We start from the raw sequence: 26,775 nt of genomic DNA on the forward strand, positions 1-26,775 counted from the left end.
ATGCAAGGAGGCGATGCGCATGGGGAAGGGGCATTCTGTGTAGCAGGAGCAGCCTGAGCAGACACCTGGAGGTGGACGCACACCTGCCTGCTCCAAGGGCAGCAAGGAGGCTGTCCTCGCAGGTGCCGAGCGGGGGAAGCCTGAGTACTGAGGGTACCAGATCATGAGGGCCTTGAGTCCATTGTTGGGGCCATCGTTTATCTGCTGGAAAAATGGGAGGCCCGAGCAGGGTTCTGAGCAGAGGAGTGACAACAGGTGGAGTCACATTTAGAAAGGATCACCCTCGTTCCACGTAGAGGACAGTGATAGAGGAACAAAGATGGAGCAGGGAGACCAGTGAGGAGCCATTGCAGCAATCCAGGGAGGAGAGGGGGAAGGCTTGGCCAGAGGGTGGTGGGAGTTGGGAGAAGTAGCTGGATTCAGGGTTTGTTTTGAAAGTAAGATAAACATCACCTGTTGACCTAGACTTGTTCTTGAGCCAAGGAAACTTAAATAAGAAGAGCATGAACCAAAGACCCAGAGCTCTGCAAAATGTGATCACAATGATCAAAATACAGTCGGAACCCGCTGACTTGTCTTTTCAGTTATATGTAGCTATAGCAGCAGCAGTCTAGTGCCCCACCCAGTGTCTGATCACAGGTGTTCCATAAATTTATTTTATTTTATTTATTTTATTTTTAATCCCCCACTCCCCCAGTTGTCTCCTCTCTGTGTCTATTCGCTGTGTGTTCTTCTGGGTCCGCTTGTATTCTTGCACCTGGAATCTGTGTCTCTTTTTGTTGTGTCATCTTGCTGTGTCAGCTCTCTGTGTGTGCAGCACCACAACTGGGCAGGCTGAACTTCTTTCATGCCGGGCAGCTCTCCTTAAGGGGCGCACTCCTTGCGCGTAGGGCTCCCCTACGTGGGGGACATCCCTGCATGGCAGGGCACTCCTTGTGCGCATCAGCACTGTGCGAGGGCACAGCTCCACATGGGTCAAGGAGGCCCTGGGTTTGAACCTTGGACCTCCTATGTGGTAGGCAGATGCCTATCCATTGAGCCAAATCTACTTCCCCATAAATTTATTTTGATTACTCTCTATCAGGTCCATAATTGTCAAAACTCAGGTGTATCTGTGAGGGAAACTATAACTCCAGAGTGCAGGCAGATGAGGAAGGAGAAGAGGAGGATAGAATATTGATCAGTAGTCTGATTTAATATTTCAAGGTAAGAGGAAATCGGGCTTTGAATGTCTAGACATAGATTTGAGTTCCAATTCTGTCATTTTGTAGCTGCATGGCCTTTTTCAAGGTATTTTATACCTACAAAGTAGGGAAAATAATGCCTTCACTGCTGATGTTATCACAGTTCAGAGATAGTTTGGGGAAAGTGTTTAACCATTAGTGAGCACTGTCGCTCTAACTTGCTGTTGAACGTCCACGGAGAGCTTAGGCTTGGTTTATGTTCATGTTTATGTTGAATCGTGTCTCATAGACCACAGTTTTAGGTGAGCCCTCGGTTTATAGCCAGTGTCCGTCCCAGCTCTGGGCGAAGTCCAAACCATCAGCACAGGTTGGGATTCCTGGAAAAGCTCTTGTTCCAGCAGAAAACTGGAACGTTGTGCAGGATCCGAGGCAGAAGACCAAGGAAGGACTTGGCCCTGAGCCGGAGACCAGATGCTAGGGGAGGGCAGAGGCATCTGCTAGACCTCCTTTCCCGTCACGTCTGGTGGGTGAACCCGACGGAACTGAGCCGGCACGTGAAGGGCACAAGTGCCTGGAGCTGAGTGGGGCCCAGGAGGGTGGGACAAACACCCATCTCTGGATAAAGGGCTGTTCCCCACTGTACTTAGAGAGCTTTCAAAGGCAAGATGTACACCACTGCACATTAAAATGCTGGTTATTTTATAATTACAGGTACATGCTTGCTGATCATTTAAGCAAGATTTCATATATAATGAGGAGAACTGAAAGTGGTTCACTAATGACTGATTCTCTAGAATATCGTTGAGACATTTACACACAAACTCTTTTGTAAGTGTATCTTATGTTTTATATCTCTGGGCAATCCTATCAAGTGATTGCCCTTGAGGTCTGGGTTGTGGTCTCAGAGTGCAGTCTTTATTTTCACCATCAGTGTATTGATTGCTTAGCACTGATAATATTTCCTGCAGCCTGAGAAATTTATCCTCCAAATTGGATATTGTCATTTCCCTTGCTTGGGTAGCTAGACTATCTGAATTTGCCCTAATTAGAATTGACTATTTGGGGTTGACAAAGAGCCCTCCAGGCTAAGCCGTGATGTGCATAAGAAGCAAACCTATTTTCTCGAGAGTCAATACGTTTCCATTTGGTTTATGACAATTAAGAAAGTTCCTTACAATCTCTTGCAGAAGTGATTCTGAAAAAGTTTTCCAAGTATAAAACACACGTATGGAAAACACATTTTCTACAATATGCGGATTGGTTTCAGTCTCTTCTAGTCAATATCTTTTCATGTAGAAGTTTTAAACTCTCCAAGTATATTCAATAAAAATAGCTCAATAAAGTAAGTATCAGTCTCACTGCAGTATTCCACGGTCTACGCTGGCTGAATAAGGCAGAGTCTGTGGCTTTGGGCGGCTCACAGATGAGTAGCGGAGAGGCAAGTCTGGTGGCAGTCACACCTCAGCGGGGTATCTGCCAACGGAGAGAATGCTGCGTGGTGGCAGGAACAGAAACGAGTAGAACTAACTCAATATAACTGGGAGGTATTGAGAAATTTTCTTAAATGTATGGTACTAAGATGACTGCTGAAAGGTAAATGGGAATTACCCAAGGGGTAGGCAAGGCTGGAAGAAGGGCAAAACCTGGCGGGCAGAAGGATCAGTGCATTAAAAGTTCTAAAGAAGTGGGGTGTACCCGAGAGAACTGCCCCTAGTGTGGAGTTTTACGAGAGAATCACAAGTGACGAGCTGGAAGGGGAAAGTTGAGTAGATACTTTGTGGAGTTTGGATTCAGAGATGTGACATGTTTATAAACAGTGGAGTGTTGTGATTATTTTTGTACCTTAGAAATTTACTGATGAATAATGATTTTATCTCATCTATGTTTTCTCATTTAATCATTATCATAATCTTGTGTCTAGCTGAGTATTTTTGATATATAGAGTTATACCAAAAAAACGATAGTTTCTGCCATTCTCTTCCTATCCTTCCTCTTACATATTATCTTTATTCAGTTTCCAGTTATTCATGGTAGCTAATGATGGTAGGATAGATGCTGGATTACTTTGTATAACTGTCCCTTCCCTCCATTTATTAACTGAGATTTTAGTTGTTAAATGGGGGCAGTTGAAAGAAATTATGTTGCTTTTAAGAATTGAAATCAACAAAATTCCTGTCCTCATGTTGAACAACACTGGGAATAGATATTCTTATTTTCCTTATGTTAAGCAGTGCTAGGACCAGGTAAAAAACTTAGCTATTTGCTTGAAGAAATACCTACTCATGGAAGACAAGACTGTAGACCAATGAAACAGCTCACCAAGACTTCTGCAAGCTCTGCTTCCGGTGTCTGCTGATCAAAAGGAATTTTTTCAAAATCTCTGCCCAATTCTCATCATTTTCCCACTCTTAAGACCCACCTTAGAACCTCAGGCCTACACTCCAGAACCTGAGAATACCCTGCCGTAGTTTCCCATTTTGAGACATGGGAAATTACAGCAGGGACACACACACCTTTCCTCAAGAACAATGGTAGGTAAAGGTTTTCTGAGACCTAATGACCATACCAGCCATGCTCAAGGGCTCATTCATTTATTCAGGGGGTCTTTATTCAGCACCTACTGTGTACCCAATGCTGTGTCAGGCACCAGGGCAAAGAGCAACATACATATTCCCCGTCTGGAAGGAGCCTAGAGCCTTATAAATTGAAGTGTTTTTATAGCTTTTTAATACATTTTTATGCTTTCTACCCAGGGTTCAGGGCACTCTGTCATACTTCATTATCTTCTCGCATCCTCAGCATTCTGCCATGCCTATTTATTTGTTTGTAGCAAATGGTTCAGAGTGAAGCATCAGCTTCGGCTCAAATACTGCTGGTGGAACTCCCCAAGGGCTGGCGGATGACCAAATGGAGAGGAGGGACTTCTGCAGAGGAGTGGGTTTTGTGTGACATGTGCTAACTACTCTAGAAGGGAAGGGAAGGACAGGGCAGGGTGCGAGGGTTGGAAAGTAAGAAACAAACACAATCCCAAAAGAGACTTTAACTCCCTGGGAAGCCTGCTTCAGAGTAAGTCACTCAGCTACCCAGGCTTGGGGCCTGGCATCAAGTTTATTGCAGAAGAGACAGTGGCCTGAGAGCTGCTGGGAACTGCCCTGAAACACCGCGAGCTTCAGGGCTTGACCCGGGGCGCAGGTTCTTTTGAGCTGGTCGGGCGCCATGCCAGGGGTCGAACGCCTTTGTGAGACATTTCACTCCTTCAGATCACAGCCATTTTCCAAGCCCTCTCTCCTGGCCCGTGCTAGGCACTGCTCAGACAACAGTGAATAAAACGTAGCCACTCTCCTCAGGGGCCAATCTAGTGGGCAGCATAAGTGAATATTATGATAAAAGGGAATACGTAGAGTGTTAGGGTGACAAGATGAAGGATCTCAGAGGAAGGGACCTCTCCTTAAGAGGGAAGCTGGTGCTCAGATGGAGACTAGAACCGTTTCAGGTGGGCATTGAGGCTGAACCATATTTTAGCACCATCTTATTTCCAAATTGTACCTCTTCGCTGATATGGCCTTGAGAGAAACATGTGTCAAATATAATTGTACATCTTGATTTGTGCTCTCTAAAGAGCCCCGTCATTGCGCTTTCTCTGTGGCTGCCCTCAGCACGGTGCTTGGCTTGGTGCTGGTGACGGCAGCTCACTTCTGATGTAAGCAGAGAGGACCGCTGGCTACGCCTGACCATGGCCCCGACACCACATCTTGCGGAAGAGGAAGGCAATTAAAACAGGGCCCTTAGTTTTGATCCTTACCTATTGGCAGAACTGCTGCCTAGTCCTTTTTGAGAGTTTTGCATTACCAGCATATTTTAAGGACTGACTCCCAAATATACTCAAGGGGAGTACAACTGCTTGATAAAAACACCAGAGAGATTTTTACAAGATGTAGTAGCTTGTAAAGGGGCAAGTGTAGTATATGAAATGGAAATGAGCCTCTTTACTAGGGTAAGAGAAAGTCTCTCCTTCCTAGAAATAAACTTCCATGAATTGAAGACTGGAATAGAGGCATAGAAATGGGAATAGATTGACTATGGACAGAAGAGATGGCAGGAGAGTTTCTTGCAACAGAGATAAAGAGCTAGAATGGTGCATACACAATGGTGAAACACAACATTGCATATGGGGAAGCAAGCCGGTTAAGAGAAGAAGATTCTAGAGCTAGACAGGAATGGATTCCATTCTTCTATTTTCTGTCTCAGTGATCTGTGGCATTTGTTATTTTAAAAATATGTAAATGTTCAATAATATTTTTTAAAATTAAAATAATCATTCTTGCTGCCTTAGGTTATATGGTTATTCAAAGAGGTAACAAATGGTACCTGGTCCAAAATAAGGCCTAATCAAGAGTAGCTCTTTACTCCTTATAATGTTGATGCTTATCAATACTAAGGGAAGAACACAGCTCAGTGCTTGGCCTAAGACAGAAGTGTGATGTGCTTTGCATAGGTATGCCGGGAAAGTGTGCCAGAGGAAGAAGCATATGTGTGTTCTAAGGGAAGAAGCAAATTAGGTGGAGCTGTTCTATTAGTCAGGAGAGGTTAAGGTATGCTGCAGTAATAAAGAATCTTAATTAGTCTTTGCCAAAACTGGTCATGATTCATATAAAGTGTGCACTGAGTCCAGGTGACTCTCCAGGGCAGTTGTCTACCATGGGTTTCTCAGCATTCCGGGCTGCTTGGATATTTTGCCACCTCTATATCATCACATGCTTTGATTGATGTGTCAGTGAAGGAGCTACATGGAAAATTGCGTATCGGCTCTTACAAACCTGGAAATGACGTGCCATTTATGCTTACATTTTCTTTCAGCACAGCAAGTTGCACAGTCGTTCTACAAGTTGTTGGTGATGTGAAATCCTCTCAAATGCCTAGAAGAAGAAGAGAAATGGAAATATTGATCAGCATTAGTAAAGTTCAAGGCAGCTCTATAATCAACCATCTGCTTTATATTTTATACGTAACTAGCTGATTTAAGCCTCTCCACTCCATTTGGCCTGTATGGAAAGACTTTAATAAATCCATCGAGCTCTATATGAACTTCGTGCTCTAACTTCGGAATCCCTTAATTCAGGGTGGTGGGGGTAGGGGGCCAAGAGAGTTCCTGGTAAGCAACCCCAGCAGGTGGAAAGTCTAGTACCACTCTGTTCATTGTCCGTCTCTCAACAGAGTAGGCCCCCTCCCCTGCATTTGAGCTCATGCAGGGTCTTCTCAGCCATACTAAAGAGTTGGGACTTGATCTGGAAGGCGTCGATGGATGCCATGATTATAATCAAATAGTGCTCCGGCAGCAATGTGGAAGAAGGACCAGTGGGGTTTAAAGTCGGCGCCAGAGTTTTATGAAGAAAGTTATTGCCCCAGCTTCTAGAGATCCGAGCCTGCATCAGCTCACAGCCTCTCCTTCCCATTCAACCCTCGTCCCTCTCAAGCATCTCAGTTAGAGGCAATCTGAAAAACAACTTTTACATTACGGTACTCACAGGAGGGCTTACATTTTTTAAGGGACTTAATTTTTAAAGAACAGTTTAGATTTACAAAAACCTTGAAAGGATAGTCCACAATACCCTGCACCCAATTTCTCCCATTATTAACAAACATCATTACATTAGCCTGGAACACTCGCTGCAATGAATGAACCAATATTGATAAATTATTACTAACTCACTCCATCGTTTAGTTGGATGGCCTTAGTTTTTTAACCTGATGTCCTTTTTCTCGGTTCCACGATCCTGTCCAGGACACCACATTACATTTAAATGACATGTTTCCTCTGGCTCCTCCTGGAACGTTTGTTACTTACCTGATGTCCTTGACAGTTGTGAGGAGGACTGCGCCCGTGCTCTGCAGACTCCCCTTCTTAGGAATTTGTTTGCCATCTTCCTCCTGATTGGATTGGGCTCCTGGGCCTTGGGGAGCAGGACCACAGAGGAAAAGTGCCATTTTCATCCCCTCCTCTCAAGGGTGCGTCTGACCAACCGGACACGTCACTGTTGAGTGGGGCTGGATTATCTGGTGGAGCCCGCGTCTGCCAGGTTTCTCCACTGTGGAGTCACTTTTATTTCCCTTCCTTTCCACGCTGCGCTCTTGGAAAGAAGCCACTACACACGGTCCACGCGAAAGGAGGGGGGCTTATGTGCCCCTCCCAGAAGGCGGGATAGCTACATACTTATTTGGCATTCTGTTTGTTGATTCTCCCCATTTATTTATTTAATTGTTTACTTCTATCGATATGGAATCATGGATATTCATTTCATACTCACACTAAAGTAGGAGTACTATACTACTTTTTTCTGTTGATCAAATTGTTCCAGCATTGGCCATTGGGAGCTCTTTCCGTTGGCTCTTGTGCTCCTTTGACAGATTCCTTTTTTCTTTTTTTTTAATTTTTAACCTTTCCTTGTTTTCTGGCACTACAAGATGCTCCAGGCTCATCTTGTACATTTCCTGCTCCAGTCCTACAACCAGCCATTGTTCCAAGAAGGAGCGCTTACATTTTAAAAGCAGAGGGAGTTTGTAAAAGCAATTTCTATGCTTTACCCTAAAGAGGATGAAGGCTGGAGGGGGGCAGCGGCTGTTCTAACAGGGCAAGGATGAACAGCCCGTGAGCGCCTGACCTTTCCCTCGGGTGTTGATTTGCACATTATTGGGACAGAAGCAATGCAGCTCTGGACCTGAACTTAAGGCTGGCAGCAGGAGGAGGGACGCTGCCCACTGGCCTATACTTTTCTAAGGAAAATTAAACCATTTCCAGAAATCTCCCGTCAGATAGTGTAAGACCCAGAATGGGGTCTTCTGGCTGTTCATGGCGCAAGGGAGATGGGAAAGCGAGCAATTAGCACGTCCACCCTAGTTGAAAGGGGCAGTGGAGAAATGGGTGAGATTAGCAAACAAAACATTGATTACCCCGTGACCTAAGTGGCCACCTGCTGAGGCAAAGGGGCTCAGCAGTGTAGGATTTGGTTTAGACCCTGGGTGGGGGTTGGAGGGGAAAGGAACTGAGAGATTTAGGGGAAGAATATAACACATTTATGTGGAGCTCCCTGTGGGGCCCTCTGAAGAAACCACAAATATCTCATGTGAAATGTTTCATTAGATGGAGAGAATCTGAATTCTAATGATTTCACAGTTAAGAGAGTACTGGAAGCACCACCAGTTGAAAAGACTTTTTGCTTCCTTTGCTCTATTTTCTTTTCCTTCCAAATGTTAGAAAACTAAGAAGAGGGTAAAGAAGAAGAAATGAGAAGCAGCCTAAACTATTTTCTTCCTTGAATGGATGGATAAGGCTTGTTAGGATGAGAGAAGCATTCAGTTAGCTATAAAACGGATATTTTAAATTTAGAATGTAGTGAACATTTTAATATCTAAAAATTAGTCTTAACTATTGAAATGACACTACTTTTAAGGCTGAAAACAATTAGGAAGTGTAAGAGATGGGGATCAGTTTAGTTTTCACATAAAGGAAGAAAATATTAATTAATGTAACTTGGCTGCCTACTGCCTCAGTCTCCCACTTCTGGGTTAAGCAGGAGCAAAGAAGACCTGCTTAAGCCAATCCTATAGCCAGGGAAAAGGATGCACAAGAAAGAGCTAAGTCAATACCAATTCAGCACTTAATTCCACACCTTATTTAGCAAAAGGAGCAAGTAAAAGCCAAAATGGTTGGAAAGTGATGGGAGAAGCTGTTGATCAAAAACTGGGGAACTTGTATGGGAAAGTTAGACTTCTCGGATAGGCTGTAACCTCTCAAGTATCCAATCTATGGAGAAACAGAGGAAGGGCTTAAGTGCTAGGCTTAGGGATATAAATTGTGTAATTTTTCTTTGCTCAGGGCGCCAGCCACGGTTTTCTGATTGTGTGCCCCTTCTTGCAAGATTGAGAATAAATTATTTTCTTCTCCACAGTAGGGTAAGCCTTATTTTCTTCTAGAAGGAGATTTCTTTCTTACAAAACTGTCTAGAAAGCCATGGGATATTCCTGAGAAATTTCAAGATATGGAGGAGGAAGAGTTGACAGAATAGGGCTGAGGGTGGTGATGGGATCTTACTATTTGTGTTCCCATTGAATTCAGTGTGTTCACTTAACCAGATTTTATTACATAAAGGAGTGATATTCATTGATAACCTTTTGGGTGAGTAGGATAATGTTTGAGGAGAGGAAGTGTTTTCTCCATGTTTGGTAATCTAAGTAAAGCAAGATCACTTGTTTGTTTTCTTATTGTCAGACTACTTCATGAAATGTACACTTTTTATTTTCTTGAGGCAGAAATTCCTCTGACCTCTGGAATCCTCGGTTCTTGCTGTTAAGACTTCAACTGATGAGGCCCACCCACATCTTGGACGATTATCTCCTTTACTTAAGCTCAACTGATTGTAGATGCAAAGCTTGACTATGAAATACCTCCACAGTAACAACTAGGCAAGTGTTGGCCAAACAACTGGCTGCTATAACCTAGCCAAACTGACATGTAAAATTAACCGTCACATCACTCTTTTCCTGTGCTGAATGAAGACATAGCCCTCTATGAACCATGATGCAAAAAGCTTGAGGAAATGGGTGAGAGGATCATGGACATCCCAGCCGTGCACTGTGGAGCCGTAGAAATGCCAACCTCACTTTTATGCAGAAAAGCAGCACCTAGGAGTCCTATTTTGGATTGTTTTGTTAATATTTTAGTAGCTAAACTAAGTAGTGAAATACTGATAGAGGAAGTTTGCTTTCCTTCAAATGATATCTCCTTTGGCTTACCAGGAGGTAGACTCTGACCTCGGGGTTCTTTAAACTCATCATTCTCAAGAGAAAAAGTATCCTCAGACAAAAGATACTTTGATCCTGAATTTAGTTCCTTTTTCTACAACCCCAAAGAGAAACGCTGTGCCAATTAAGCATTGACTCCCCATTCCCTGCTCTCACCCTGACCCCTGCTCACCTGTATTCTAGTTTCTGACTCTTTGAATTTGATTATCCTAATTATTTCATATCAGTGAAATAATACAATATTCATCATTTTGAATCTGACTTTTTTCACTCAAAATGATATCTTCAAGATTCATCTATGTTGTTGCATATGTCAGGACTTCATTCTTTTTTTACAGCTGAATAATATTCCATTTCATGTATACACCACATTTTATTTATTCAGTCATCTGTTGATGGACACTTGGGTTGCTTCCTTCTTTTGGCAAATATGAATAATGCTGCTATAAATGTTGGTGCAAGTATCTTTTCAAGTATTTTTTTTCAAGTGTTCCCTCCTCTTCAATTTTTTGGAAGAGTTTGAGCAGGATTGGTGTTGATTTTTCCTGGAATGTTTGATAAAATTTACCAGTGAAACCATCTGGTCCTGGATTTTTCTTTTTTGGGAGGTTTGTAATTACTGATTCATTTTCTTTCCTTACTATAGGTCTGTTGAGATTTTCTGTTTCTTCTTGCATCAGATTAGGTAATTTGTGTCTTTCTAGGGTCTGTCCATTTCATCATGGTTATCTAACTTCTTGGCGTACAGTTGTGAGGTCAGTAATAATGTCTTCCCCTTTCATTTGTGATTTTAGTTATTTGCATCCTTTCTGTTTTTTTCTTTGTAAGTCTAGCTGAGGATTTATTATTTTTTCTTTTCCTCTTTTCTTTTTTGTAAAGACACAAAAAGGATACATTAAAAAATATGAGAGGTTCCCATATACCGCCCCCCCACCCCCACTCCTCCCATATCAACAACCTCTTCATCAGTGTGGCACATTCATTGCATTTGAAGAATACAATGGAGAACTGCTACACCGCATGGATTATAGTTTACTTTGTAGTTTACACTTTCCCCCCAGTTCATTCAATGGGTTATGGCATCTGTACCTGCAGTATCATTCAAAACAACTCCAAGTCCTGAAAATGCCCCCAATCACACCTCTTTTCCCTCTCCCTGCCCTCAGCAACTCCTGTGGCCCCTGTCTCCACATCGATGATGCAGTTTCTTCCATTGCTAGAGTCACAATAGTTCTATGGTAGAATACCAGCAAGTCCACTCTAATCCATATTTTATTCCTCCATCCTGAGGACCCTGGGGTGGCGAGGTCCGCTCTACCTCTGAACTGAGACGGGGCTTAGATCTCACATGGCTGATGGATGGGATTCTCCTGCTTGCAGCTATAGACTCTCTGGTTTCCCTTGTGTGGTGGTTGACCATCCTCACCTCCCTGTTACCTGACCTGGTAAGGGCAATGAACCCGAGATTAAGTGTTGCAACTCTGCTGAGGCTCAGGGCCCAGCTGGAGCTGGGAGGTCATCAGAAGGGTCGCACTTATGCAGTCTCAGCAGGATCCCAGAGACAGCCAAAGTAGATGCGCCCCCAGGTAATTGTGCTCCTCAGGGCTTTGGAGACACCCAGGTCCTACGGTCATGGCAGATGGCTCTGGAGTTCAGTGCCTTGCCAGTGGGCCCTACTTTGGAATTTGTGTTCCTGAGTGTGATGGAGTTGGACTCAAATGTGACCTCTCTACACATGCCTCTTCTGTCACTTGTATAGAACCTGTGGTTGGTGCTGGGGCTGATGTATGCTCAAGATTTGTTATTTTTATTGATACTTTCAAAAGAACCAACTTTTGGTTTTGTTGATTCTAATGTATACTTCATTTATCTCTGCACTAATCTTTGTTTTATTTCCTTCCTTTTGCTTGATTTGTGTTTAGTGTGCTCTTCTTCTTCTAGATCCTCCAGTTATGAGATTAAGTCTCTGATTTGAGATATTCTTTTCTAATGTATTTAGACCTATAAATTTCTCTCTCAGCACTACCTTAGCTGCAGCCCATACATTTTGGTCTGTTGTGTTTTCATGTTCAATTGGCTTAAAATGGTTTCTACTTTTCTTGTGTGTGTGTTTTTTTTAACCCACTGGTTGTTTAAGAGTGTGTTATTTAATTTCCACATACTAGTGAATTTTATAGTTCTCCCTTGCTATTGATTTCTAGCTTTGTTCCATTGTGGTTGGTTGGAGAAGATACATTGCTTGATTTCAATATTTTTGAGCTTATTGGGACTTGTTTTGAATGATCCATGTGCACTAGAGAAGAATGTGTATTTGTCGTTCTTGGGGAAAGTGTTCTATTTATGTCTGTTAGCTCTTGTTGGTTTACAGTATTGTTCAAATCTTCTATTTCCTTATTGATACTCTGCTGAGATGTTTTATCCATTATTGGAAGTGGTGTATCGAAGTCTCCTACTAAAGTTAAGCTGTTTATTTTTCTCTTCAAATCTGTTATTTGCTCTATAAATTTTGGAGCTCAGCCATTAGCTGCATACATATATGTAGTTGCTATGTCTTCTTGTTGAATTGACCCCTTTATCAGTATAAAGTGACCTTCTCTGTTCCTTGTAAGAGTTTTTGACTTACAGTATGTTTTAACTGAAGTAGTATAGACTCTCGCCTCTCTTTGGTTACTACTTGCGTGCAGTTTTAGTTTCCTGGGCTGCTTAAGCAAATATTATGAAATGGTTCGGCTTAAACAATGTGAATTGTTTTGTTCATGGTTTCAAGGATGAGAATATGTCCAAATCAAGGCATTATGAAAATACATTCTTCTGGAAGACTGGGTGCAGGTGATCCTTGGCCTCTCTGTCACATGGCAAGGCACGTGTGGCATCTGCTGGTCTCTCTCTTCTCTTCTGGGTTTTGTTGATTTCAGCTTCTTGCTTCAGTGGCTTTCTCACTCATGGGTGAATTTATCAAGGACTCCAGTAACAGCAGTAAGGCCCATCCTGAGTTGGTCCACACCTTAACTGAAGCAGCCTCATCGAAAGGTCCTGCTTACGATGGGTTCACTCCCACAGGGATGGATTAGATAGAAGAACAACTTTAAACCACCACGTATGGTATATATTTTTTGCCATCTTCTCATTTTCAACCTATTTTTGTCCTTGAATTTAAGGGTAGTCTCTTTTTAATGGCTTATACATGTTATGTTTTTATTCATTCTGCCAATCTCTATCTTTTGACTGGAGTGTTTAATCCATTTGCACTAAAAGTAACTACTGAAAATGCAGGACTTTCTTCTGTCTGCCATTTTTCTATTTGGTCTCTGTAATTCTTAAGCTTTTTTTTGTCTTTCAATCTTCCATTAATGTCCTCTTTCATATTAATTTAATTTTTTGTATGGTACCATTTTGAATTCCTTCTCTTTTCTCTCTGATTATGTTTTTCATGTATTTTCTCTGTGGTAAACATGGCTCTAAAATGTAGTATTCTAAATGTGTAATGATCATATTTTATTTGATACCAACTTAACTTTAATAGCTTGCACATAAACTGCTCCTATATCTCTCTGTTCCTCTTCCTTTTTGTTGTACCTGTTATAAACTGTATCTTTATACATTGTATGTCTGAAACAATAGTTTTATCATTATGTTTTACGCATTTTCATTTTAGAAACTGTAAGAAGTAAAACGTGGAGTTACGTATCAAAAAACCCCAAAATTCAATAGTACTGGTACTTAAAATTTCCCACGTTAACTTTCTAGAGGTCTTTCTCTCTTTATGACCTTTGGTCCACTGTCTAATGTCCTTTCTTTTGAGTCTGAGGAACTTCCTTAAGCATTGTTTTAGGGTAGGACTATTGATGATGAACACCCTCAGATTTTATCTTTGAATATCTTAATCTCTCCCTCTTTTTTGAAAGCCAGTCTTATTGGTTACAAAATTCTTGGTCAGCAGTTGCTTTTTCTTTTCAACACTTTAAAATTTTTACACCACAACCTTCTTGCCTTGATAGTTTCTAATAGGAAATTGGCACTTAATTCTTATTGGGTCTCTCTTGTACATAATATGTAGTTTCTGTCTTACAACTTTCAGTTCTCTCTCCTTGTCCTTGTCATTCAACAGTTTGATTACTATATGTCTTGGTGTGGCCGTCCCTGAGTTTATCCTATTTGGCCTTTGTTGGTTCCCTGGAGGTACACATTGAAGTCCTTCATTAAATTTGGGAACTTTTCTACCATTATTTCTTTGAATATTCCTTCTTTCCTCTCCTCTCTTTCTTCTTCTTCTGGGACTCCCATAATGTATATATTGGAATACTTGACAGCATCCCACAGGAATAGTAGGCTTTATTTGCTTTCTAAAATTCTTTTTTCTTTCTGATCCTCAGCCTGAATAAGTTCAATTATTTTCTCCTTAATTCACTGATTCTTTCTTCTGCCACCTACAATCTAGAGGGTTGAAACCCTCTAGGGAATTTTTCATTTCATTCATTGTCGTCTTCATCTCCAGTATTTCTGTTTGGTTCTATTTTAAAATTTCTATCTCTTTATTCAGATTCTTATTTTATTCATTCATTATTTTACTTTTATCCTTTAGTTCTTTCTTTGTATTTTTCTTTATCTCCTTGAGCATACTGAGGATCATTTTTTAAAGGGGAGAATTTGGTACTCAGTGCAGAAAGGAATACAAACCGACAGAACTCAGAAAAGCAGAAAAATTAAAATGAAACAACTCCATATCCCCACAGCACTGGCTTCTGCACTATCCCCTTTGGCCCAATTAGAGCAAATTTAACCAGGTATGGATTGTGGCTGAACTTCACCAAGCCTTTCTTTGTTTTTTTTCCCACAGTAATTCTCTGCTTATTTGGATTTTCCTCAGTGATGAAAACATCAGAGTCATTTTTTTTGTGCCTTATTTAGCAGACCAGATAAAAATATGAGCCTCAGTGTGATCACAACAGACATCCTTCCTTTTTGGATATGCCCTTAACCTGGCACTGTTCATTCTCTTTCACTATATCTACTAGGAGACAGTCATCATCTTGCAGGAGATGAGCTTCATTGTGACTGGGCTGCAGCTCATATTTGGTCAAGAACTAGAAGCCATGCAGGTGCTGAGTTCCTCTATACCTTGGTCTCCACCACTGAGGTGGCCTACTATGCCTACATTTACAGTGTGGTCAGCCTAGAACATTACCAGAGAGTGAGCAGCTATTATAGGAGTGTGATGCTGGTGGCCTCTGTAGTGGCCTCCATGCTGGCCCAGCTCCTGGAGTCCCTGGCCAACCTACTGAAACTTTACCTCAGCATCATATCCTTGGCCTCTGTCCCTGTGACCTTACTTTTCTCACTTTTTCTACCAATTCCCAAAAGAGTATATTCTTTCATGCAAAACCCAGCTAAGAAGCTCTTGAAAAGCCATTCAGGAAACAATGCTATCTTACATGAGCCCCAAAGATCACCAACCAGTACACCAAGAATCGTTCATCATTTCAGGATCTGTGGATGATGTCAGTTGAGCACCACAAAGTAAAAAAAATATGGCTTTTTGAGTTTCCAAATTCTGTGTTTCCAAGTTCTGAAGGAATGCTATACCTCAAAGCATCTTTTTTACTAGTCCATTTGGTGGTTTTTTCCCATTGTAGGTTTTAACCCGGGTTTGAAATATGCTCAAATCCTGTGGGATTACAAGGCACCATCCAGAAGTTCTACAATATATAAAGGAGCAGTAAAGCCCTTGCAGCCTTTGGAGGGGCTGTGGCATCTTTAACAGTAGGCTATAGGAAAGTCAACTGGGATCTTTTGAGAGAGGTGGTATTGGGGATCTTCTTAGCAGCAGATGTGGGTTCTCTATTTCTCATGCATTCCTTACAGAACTATTATTTGGGTGTACTATGCTGGTCTTTTGAAATTCAAGTCAAGTTTTATGTTTCTTATAACCATAGCAGCATTTCAAATAGCTGTAAGTCTCAGCAGGGAACGCTATTCCTGGTGTTCAGAATCAACATCTTTGTTGCCTTGGTGATCTGGGCCATCAAGACTGTGATGGTGTTTGATAACCAAGGCCTGGGGCTTCCTGTCAATGTTCAGTTTTCTATTTACAGAAGTTATTTCTCAGTCATTGCTGGAATTTTCTTAATGAGAAGCATTTACATAATCTATTCAGTCAAATGCAAAAGGAAAATATGTAGTTCTCATCCTGATCAGAATCTAAACGAATCAGTTGACCCAATGCTGATATGAGCAAAGCAACATGGCTTTAGCCTTGTCTCATCTACCATGGTCTCAGGGATGGGTAACTCTGATTGAAAGTATGTGGCATTAAAGCACTTGTATTTTAATGGCTTGTCTGATTAAGATACTGTGACAGTCTGAACCATTATGAATGTCATCAAAATCACATCAACACCTTGGCTATTGGCCTTGTGAACTGGGTATAACCAAAATATTTAGTTGACCATATTGGAACAAGACATCTACACGGTCTCAATGAGCCTCTGAAACCCCAAATATGGTTTCAACACTTTTAAGTTCACCCTAAAACTTGAAACAACATGGAAATCAGAAAAGTAGAATCATTCAAGGGAAGAAACATGAAACGTCCTGGAGTGAAATATATATATTTACCAACTTTCTGTGTCCTAACTCATAAAAAACTGATTTGCTTTGCTTTGGATAGTATATTAAGTGATCAATATGTGACCGCTGTGATTATTATAGTAATAGTGTATATTTCCAATAAGATGGTAAAATGGGTGAAAATATCTAATGCCCACAAACTCAAGCAAAATATATAAAAAATTTTTAATTAAAAAAAAGTCTTTGTCTGGTATGTCCAAAGTCTGGTCTTTTCATTGGTGGTTTCTGGATTTTTACTTTTTTCTTTTGGGTGGACCATCATTTCAGGTTTTCTTGTCTTCTAATCTTTTGTTGCACACAGTACATTTAAATATTTTAAAGCTTTAATTCTGGGATTCAGTCCCTGTGCTGTCTACTACACAAGTTTGTATCCAGCTAGAGATATGACAGCGATATCCTTGAATGCCAGGAGCTAACAAAAACAAACCAGTGAAAAAAATACCTTTTACAATCTTTGCAAATTGGCTGTGCATTGCCTGATGCTCTTTTCAGCATTTAGCCCCCCATCAAGAAGCTGAGGTAGAGACAAATGAGAAGTGTAGTGCTCTCTGTCTTTTCTGAGCTTGAGTCTTGTCCTGGACTTGTGCTTGCTGTGGCCTTAGGAATCCCCCCATTTCCAGGAATTCAAATTTCCCTCTACTCCCTGTGAAGTAGACCTTCTTCCCCTCCTGGGTGCTCTGTTTTATCGATTAGAGGTCATCTTGGGTTTAGTTGTTTCTCATACTGCTTTAGTGGTCTGCAAGCTGCTTCTGCCTGCAGGGTAAGTTTTGGGAGGGCAAGTCTGAGACGAGTTTCCTGGTTCAGACTTTCAGGCTGCCACAGGATAGATGGACACTGACATTCAGGCAGGAGCCTTGTGCATGGAGGGGCTCCTCTGATCCCTTGAGTAGAGGACCAGGGACCCACAGGGGTGGTGAAGGATGGCTCCCCACCACACTACGAAGCGGGTGGAGGGGAGTCAGCAAGAGCACCTCAGCTTCTCCTCGGCTTTTTAGACTGAGCTTTCTTGATTTGGCACTCCCCCGGTTATTGCAACCCTTCAACTATTTTCTGGAGTTTTAAGGAAGACGGCTCTGCCGGTGTTTGCTAGTTACTCATGGTTATGTCGGGGAGCAGCTCCGTGGAGTGACAGATGCCGCCTCCTGGTTGAACCTGTCCCTCATTTTCTTTCCAGGACTGTATCAATCCTAAAACTTGAGCGCAGAATTTTAAGTGTTAACATTTTCAAGTCCATAGTAGAGGCGTTGCCTTCAGGGCAGTTTGGTGAGCACTTCAGCATAATTACTGTGTCTCCCTGGGGATGTAAAACCTGTGTAAGTTGGACTGTACAACTGTTAGGTGAAAAAAGAAGTACAACTCAGAGTTCTGAAAAGAAAAGTCAGATTTTAAAATATCGTCCATGGCTTAGTTTCTAATAGTTGCTAATTTCTCACAGAGGTAATCATGTTTGAAACAAGATTTCAGTAGTAAAGAAAACCATTGTATTTGCAAACTATTCATAGACCTATAATAAAACTTTAATGAACTTTTCCTTCCAAGATTTTAATATGAGCCCTGGTGCTATAGTCTCTGCGTGGGTTGATCTCCTTTGTCTTTTTAATGGAAGTTTAGCTTGACTAGGGGCTCCAGGGGAGGGGACTGAAGCAGAACACTGGCAGCTTTTTCACCTACTGTGTTTTGCCCAATAGGGGGCATTTGGAACCCACACATAAAGCACAGCAGTAGCATCTAAGATATCCATTTTCATTGGCACGTGATTCCTAATTAACACAAAGCATCAGGTTTTCATTGACACCAGTAAAATGAGTTGACCATGACCTGGATTAATGAAATGTGTAATCATTTTGGAAATATCAGGACTTAGAAACTAGTTAGGTATTTCTCGGTGATTGTACCAAGCTATAATCAATAACAACAAAGTTTAAATTGCAAATTATTCAAACTTCGTCTTCAGGGTAAAAATTTTATTTCTTCCTAAAAATAAAATTAAGTCTATGTTTGTGACAGTTTAAGGATGAAAAAATAGCAGACTAAATAACTTCTTCTATTATTATGTGAGGACAGCTGAATTGATACCCTTCAATAGCAAATAAAAAAATTTCAGACAACAGTGTAGGGGACTTTTAAAGTGCTATTGGATATGCTTTTAAAATTATACTTTTTTGTCCCTTTAGTATCCAGGTCAAGAAGCAAAATGACATGCTCGGGCTCTCTTCTGATTACAAGTTAAATGCTTTGACTTACCAGTAGAGGGCGCTGTTCACCCAGTGATTTTTATGAAGCCTTTAGCCCAGCTGCCTTCCATTCAAAGAGAAACCGTGCATTCACTAACGTTTGTGAATTGTTTAAAAATAGTTGGAAGAACCCCACAGTACTGGAGAGAATTTTTTTTTTCTCTAATGTGTCTGCTGATTGTGATGCAAAGTCCTTGACTGCATCAAATGTGAGCTGGAGGGACTCAGCAAGTTCAGATACCCTATGCAGCTACAAACCAACATACTTCATTATCCTAATACTTTTATTCTCGTAGACAAAGCAAGAAACTTTATGCTTCTCCTTTTGTGTTTTTACTTTTGTAGAAGCAATTTGAATAATAATCCCTTGGGTGCTATTCTTTTGTGTGATGTTTCACAGCACAAAGTCAAATAGTTCATTATCTTCTTATATTTTATTTGCAGAGTCATGAATAAATCATTGATCTCACAAAAATACTGGTCACTCAACTAATTGTTTGGATTTTGGTTAGCACAAATCCAACTCTGAGGTTTTATGGCTGTGGTTTTTCAGGAAGGCATGCGGTAGATAGTAATATTGTTTAAAAATACTTGCTCTACCTTCATCCCAATGGGAAGAAAACCCTTCCCCATTCCATGCATGTTGAGCTTGGCCAATGGGATGTGAGCAGAAGGAGCTGTGCTCCGTTCAAGGGATCTAATGCCTCTTGCTCTTCCCCTCTGCCCTGAGAAGGAGTATGCCGTGTGTTGTGGCTGCCCCTTCAGCTGGGGACCCTGAATGTGGAGGTATGTGGAACAGAGCCAAAGTGTTCAGAGTCAAGTGGCAGTTGCTGACATGGAATATGGGCGAGAAATGTGTTTATAGTAGTAACTACTGGAGTTCTGAGCTGCTGTTTCTTAAGTAAGCCGAATACTATAGAATTTGATGCAAGGAATGCTGTGCTGTTGTATAAAAACCAAAAATGTATGGTGATTGCTTCAGGATAGAGCTGTAAGTGGAGAGAAAATTGTTCAAGGAAACTTAAAAATTTGGTTTAGCTTTTTATAGTGGCAATAACCTGGAAGGCAGCAAATGTAACTAATGAACTTGTAGTGTTGGCTGGAAAGGTACTTAAAAAGAATAATACTAGTGTGAGTTGGTTGTTATTAAGTGCATTTGATAAGGTATTTGAATAAATGAAGTAATCCATAAAATAACTGACCTGTTTGTAGGAAGGGATGAAAGAGAAAATAGAGAGCTCCAAATTTTTGCATTTCAGGACTGAAAAATGGAACAGTTTTTAATTTTCAACTGGAAAAAAGTATAATTGAAAATTACTTTAAGCCACAATGTGATTAGGCCATAACCTCATTGTGGTCGTTATGGGTATGACCACTATTCCTAAAGATATGATTCTGCAGTAGCTGGCGAAGTCCACAGTACTCTTAGTTAAGTCTAGAGAAAAATGCAGGTCTATGGAATAACTGTGTGGTAGCACATGGAAACTGAACCACACAGATAAATGGCTAACAAAATCTGTGCAGGAGTTGTACTGCCAAAAGCACTATCATCCTGAATTAAAAGACACTGTGACTCTTGGGTACTGTTTTTACCACAACTTTCTTGGGCAAGAAGCTGAGGGAGAAAGTTGATTTTCCCCCTGGGATTGTATAATCTCCAATGACCTAGATGCATCCATCCAACAGGGATAATGGAAAGGAAACTCTTTCCTGGAGGACAGACCCAACAGTGACTGGAGAGCTCCCCCGGGCTGCAGAACTGGGGCCTGCTGCCGGAGCGCTGGAGGCTTCCGTGTTTGTCCAGGAGGATTTCAAAATTGCTGCCCACCCGTCAGTGCTGAGTGGCTCTTGCCCCAACTCTTTATGAATTGGGGTGTTTATTGTAGCTCTGTCTCTGTTCCACCATTGTATGTGGGTGTGCACGGATGGTTTTATAACAGATTTGGAAACTATGATGTCTTTGAACCTGATGCCATAATGAGACAAGACTTTAGGGTGTATGTTTTGGGAATTGGGTGAGTAGTTGTGCATGATAAAGGAAGGGAAGTGAATATCCACAGAAGGTGTTCTGTGATAGGTTGTATTATTGTTTACAAATATTTACTTCCCTTTTCCACCACGGGCAGAATGTATTGTCTTGCTCAATTGATGTTGGACTATGCCAATAGGATATGACTCACTGAGATGATGGCAGATTGAGTGATGTACCTCAGAAAAAAACATGCTCTTAATCTGAATCCTATTCCTGTGGATGTAAATAGGTCTTTGTGCAGATGTTATTTTTAGTTTAGGCATGGCCAACTGAGTCAGGATGGGTCTTTTTTTTTTACAAGATAGGTTTTTTTTCTTATTATCTGTTTTAAAAAAAGACACATAGATGACACAAAATGTTACATTAAAAAATATAAGAGTTTCCCATATACCCCATTCCCCACACCTCCCACTCCTCCCATATTGACAACTTCTTTCATTAGTGTGGTACATTCATTGCATTTGATGAGTTCATTTTGGAGCATTGCTACACAGCATGGATTAGAGTTTATGCTGTAGTTTATACTCTCTCCCAATCCATTCAGTGGATTATGGCAGGATATAGAATTGTCTGTATTAGTCAATCAAAAAGGTGCTGATGCGAAATACCAGAAATCAGTTGGTGTTTATAAAGGGTATTTATTTGGGGTAGGAGCTTACAGATACCAGGTCATAAAGCATAAATTACTTCCCTCACCAAAGTCTATTTCCATGTGTTGGAGCAAGATGGCTGCCTACTTTTGTAAGGGTTCCTCCCTTCCAGGGTCTTGCTTGTTTCTGGGCTCAGGGTTCTTCTCTTCCCAGGGCTTGCTTTTCTTTCTTCTGTGTGTTTACTTCCTGATGTTCCAGCTCAAGACTTAAGCATCAAACTCCAACATTAAAACTCCAACATCGAAAACCCTCCAACTCTGTCCTTTGCCATGTCTTTTATCTGTGAATCCCCACCCACCAAGGGGTGGGGACTGAGCTCCCTATTGGCACAAGAGGTTTATCTGATTTCTTAAGCAAATAAACCTCTGAACCCAATATACTCTAATATGCCCAGAGGAAAAGATCAGTTTCCAAACATAATCCAATATTTCTTTATGGAATCCATTAATAATATCAAACTGCTACAATGTCCTGCATCTGTCCCTGCAATATCATTCAGGACAACTCCAAGTCACAAAAATGCCCCCATATCACACCTCTTTATCCCTCTCCCTGCCTTCAGCAACTTCCGTGGCCACCGTCTCTACATCAATGATATAATGTCTTCTATTGCTAGAGTCACAATAATTCTATATCAGAATACCAGTAAGTCCACTCTAAACCATATTTTATTCCTCCATCCTGTGGACCCTGGGGTGGCGATGTCCACTCCACCTCTTAGTCGAGAGGGGGCTTAGCTCCCACGTGGCTGATGGGTGGAATTCTTCTGCTTGCTGCTGTGGACTCTCTTGGTCTTAAAGCTAAGCCTGGATGCCTCATACGGAGAAGGTTACTGGGAGGAGCTGGATGCCTGAAGTGAGCAAGCCTGAGGAGAAAGGAGAGGCCATGGCCAGTGAGAGGACAGCCAGGGAACCCCAGGACTGTCAGGCAGCGGGACTGCCGCCGGCTTCACGGGGACCCAAGCCTCTGGGCTCTGAAATGGCTTCACCAAAAAATTCCCATTGTTTAAGCCAACTAACTCCTTGTGTGGCATTTGTCACAGTAGCCAGGAAGTGAGCACAGCTTTTGTTGTTGTTGTTTTTGTGGTTTGCTTTTTGTTTTTGTACCAGCAACTAGGTTGCTGACATTACAAATAAGTGAAGATGTGGAAACAGCTTTGGAACTGGGTACTGGGCAAATGCTAGAAGACTTGTGGGGAGTATAATAAAAAAAGCCTAGATTTCCTTGGAGACACTGTTGATAGAAATATGGGCATTAAGGCTACCTCTATGAGTCCGTAGAAGGAAATGATGAATGTGTTTTTGTAAATGGGCGTAAAGGCAATCCTTGTTAAAAAGTAGCAGAGAATTTGGCAATATTGTGTTCTGATATCAGATTAAAAGTGCAATTGTTAGCTGAGGACATTTCCAAACTAAGTATGGAAAGTGCAACCAGGTTTCCCCTTGCAGCTTATATTAGCATTCAAGAGAAAGGGATAAGCTAAGAAATGAACTCTTCGACACCAAGGATCCAGCTGTTGATTTGGGAGGTTCTCAGCCTAGCAGTAGCATGCTCTGGGACTCAGGACCCCTGTGCTTCTGGAAGCTAGCCCCCAGAGAACAAGTCTCCATGTGTGGGTTCAGCCGAGCAGCCTTTCCTAAGAAGGGTGTAGCTGAAATGGATCTGGTCATGCGTCTCCAAGGAAGCCAGGACTGGAAATCATGGTGGGTTGGATTGTGTACCTAGTTGACATACGGTTGACTTCAGCTATCTTCTGTTGTGTCTACAATGGGCCCACTGTGAGTAAGATCTCCTCCAACTGCTGCTCCAGATGAGGTGAGGGCCCCTGAACCAGGGGGGACTCTAATCCAGATTGCTGGGGTCACGTATACACAGAGGGAAAGCCAGACAAGAGAGAAGCTGGAAGTCAAGGGGCCTGCAGAGGAAGGAGATGCCACCATGACATGGCTCATGGCCATGTGCAGAAAAGCCCGGGACCAAGGATCGCTGGCAGCCAGCCCCAGAGCGCCACAACTTTCAGGAAGAAAGCATAGCCTTGCTGATGCCTCTGTTTTTGGACTTTTAGGTTCAAAACTGTGAGTCAAAATACTACCCGCAGTATAGTATTTGTTCCACAGCCGGGAAACTAAAGCAGACAAGGATGTGTGGAAAGGCCTTCTGTGTGAAGATGTGGACCTCCTCGCACTGCTTGCAATGCTGGCCAGGTTTTTCAAAATTTTATGAACAGCAGCATTGCCTGTCTGGACTGAAGGGGACAGGGAGGGAATGAACGGAAGCAAGGATAACTTCAAGGGAAGAACTAGGGGGCAGGGCCTTGGTGGAAAGTTCTCCTCAGGCCAAGAGAGTGGGGCCAGGGCATGGGCCCGCCCTTGAACATGGAAAAGTAAGGTGCGCCCTGGGCCTGGAGGGGGCAGCCCCCTGCCCCTGGGCCATCTAAGCTGCCAGCCCAACATTCCGTGAGGTTGGAGGCCGCCGCATGAGCCCTGGGCAGGGTGGGGACCCTCCAGGAGGCGCAGAGGACAAAGCATTGGTCCCCCAGAGACTCTCAGACCTTGACTCCAGTGGAGTTCACCCTGCTCGGGTTTGGACTTGCTGGGACCCGTGACCCCTGTTTTCCTCCCAATGTCTTCCTTCTGAAATAGGATTATTATTATTTTTTTCCTTCCTTATTTTCTTTTAATGTTACATTAAAAAAATATGAGGTCCCCATATACCCCCCACCCCTCCACCCCCCTCCCACATCCACAACCTCTTCCATCATCGCGGCACATCCACTGCTCCTGGCGAATACATCCTGGAGTGTCGCTGCTCCACATGGACAGTGGTCCACCTTGTAGTTGGAATAGGATTATTTACCTTACACTCTTTTGGAGGCAGATAACTTGTTTCCTCGGTTTCACAGATCCACAGACAGAGGAATTTTGTCCCAGCACCCACCACGCCTCCAACAGATTTTGATGAGTCTGGATTTAGAGTTTTTCTAAAATGGCTTAAGGCACTTGGGATGTTTTGATGGGATGGATGTGTTTTGCATGTGGGAAGAGCTCCAGGGGTGAACTATGCTGTACCGAGTTACATGCCTCAGAAACACACGTTCTCAATCGTACTCCCCTTCTGGTGGGTGCAACCCCCTGTGAGCAGAACCTTTTGGGGACGTTTTTGGTTAAGGGCGGCACCTGCATCAGGATGAGTCCTGAACATATTCCTGGAGGGCTAACAGGGACACCGTGGGGGGAGTGGAGGCTGAAGCCAGCTGGGACGTGGAGAAGCAAGGAGAGGACATACCGCGTGACAGGAGCGCCGAGGAGCCAGGCACTGCCAGCTGGTGCTACCACCCAGGACGAGTCAAGTCTCCCAGCCTCCCAGCTTGGGAGCCCATCAGGTAAGCCAACCCACTGGTGGTATTTGTCGTGGCAGTGCAGAGACTAAGGCAGGGACGTGTGCTGATCTTAGTCTGTGTCGTAAAGACGAGCACCTGCCGCACAGGTCTCCCCCTTTACCTGCGGCCCTGGAACGAAAGGACGTTTGGAAAAGAGTGGAGCAGAGCTGCGTACCCTCATGCATTCCACAGCTGCAGACACAGGAGCAGAAAATAAATGTTTGCTGTTGTAATCCGCTGAGGTTTTTGGGTTGTTTGCAGCACAGTGAGTCGACCGATGCAGGGCGTGAGGCCTTGTCTGAGATTACTTCTGCATTTTTGCTCAGGAGAGATGGCACACATACATATATTAATTTGTCTTTTTAAAGAACAGTCATTTAAATATGACATTCCAAAATTTCTCAGCTTATATGCCAATTTAAATGGAATTTACTCTTCCTTGTTAAAATGAAGAAAACACCTGCTGATGGTGAAACTGCATATACAGTAAATTTCCAACTGAAAGACAATTCCATAAGATAATAAAAGGTTAGCATCTTAGTTTGGTAGAACCCCATGATTTATCTGTAGTGAAATAATGAGTCAGAGCGAACCATGGCAACGTATTCTCTGAGAGTAACCTGGACACTCTGAGAGCTGTACATGAATCTCTGCCAGAGTGTACTAGCAAGAAATGTGTCTACACTTCTCTGATGGACATTTGCCGGTGATTTTCCTACTTGATGTTGTGTCACTCTAGAGAGTCATGTCCCACGCAGTGTGATACTAGTAATGAAGTAACATTTGCTAAGAATTTCCTTCTTCTACAAATAAGAGTGAAATCAAGATCATTCCTATACTCGCCCCCGCCTGGCTTTCTTTCCAATATGCTTCCTTAGGTGGGAGCGTGTTGGAGGGAGCACACGTGGCGGTCCAGTAACTACACAGGGCTCCATCTGCACCATGGCTAGGTAGCAGGGCCAGGGAGGAATCTGTTGAACTCTTGTAAGAACTGATGTAGCTTTTAATGGAGAGAAATTAAAGATTAAAGGAGGAGTGCCAAAGGCAGGTGGACTTTGGCTCTTCTAGTGTGGAGATAATATTAAGTGGAGGATGTCACATCTAAGAGTAAAAGCTAAGAATGGCAGAAAGATTCTTTTAATAAAAAATTTCCATCCACGTTTTTCCATTTGGGTCAATACAAGCCTTCTAAAATGCAAAAGCCCATAAGGAAGCTAAGTTTATTATTTTTCAAATGCCGTAGGAAATCATCCACTGAGGCTCCAGAAAGTCCAAGGAGGGCATCTTACTGAGCTGGGGGTGTGAAGGTGTAGGAAAGGCTGGATGGGGATACTGCAAATACCCATGCACAGCTGTGGGTTACACCATTCCTGGCACGTGCGGCGCACTCAGCAGGTATGAGCAAATGAAGAGGCAGATCGTGACAGTGGGAGCCTATGGACATTTAAGGCCTTGGCAACCCAAAACTTCTTGCATTACAGGGTCCTACACTCCTGTACCAAATCCCATCTAGAACGTGGTCAGTCTCCCATTATGGGAGTTTGCCTGGATGGCTTTCTCCATTCTTCCAGCCATTAATGCATTTGCTCCTTGAATGCCATCACAGAAGTGTCTACCTCCATGGTGGCTACTTGATTTCCTTGGCAGAATTAATCTCCCTCCTTCCCACTTTACTCTTCCTCTTCTGGGCACATATTGCATTGTACTGTCACTGTCTGTTTGGATGCCACGGATATAATAAGGTCCACAACTAAGGCTTATTGGTCTTTGTATCCCTATCACTCACCCAGGCATCTTGCAAGTAATAGGAGCCCAGTAAAGGCATGCTTTTTAAGTGGAGAGAAGAGGAGGGGGTATAAGACAAGTTACA

At 42.5% G+C, this 26,775-nt stretch overlaps 2 pseudogenes; both read left to right on the forward strand.

The window, feature by feature from the left end:
- LOC101425275 (thiamine transporter 2-like) overlaps positions 1 to 15,480 on the forward strand; it is a 36,092-nt pseudogene extending 20,612 nt beyond the window's left edge.
- Positions 15,477 to 16,214, forward strand: LOC139436159 (thiamine transporter 2-like; annotated as a pseudogene).
- Positions 16,215 to 26,775: the final 10,561 nt, after the last annotated feature.

Source organism: Dasypus novemcinctus, chromosome 27 (assembly GCF_030445035.2).
Source record: "Dasypus novemcinctus isolate mDasNov1 chromosome 27, mDasNov1.1.hap2, whole genome shotgun sequence".
Classification (NCBI taxonomy): Eukaryota; Metazoa; Chordata; class Mammalia; order Cingulata; family Dasypodidae; genus Dasypus; species Dasypus novemcinctus.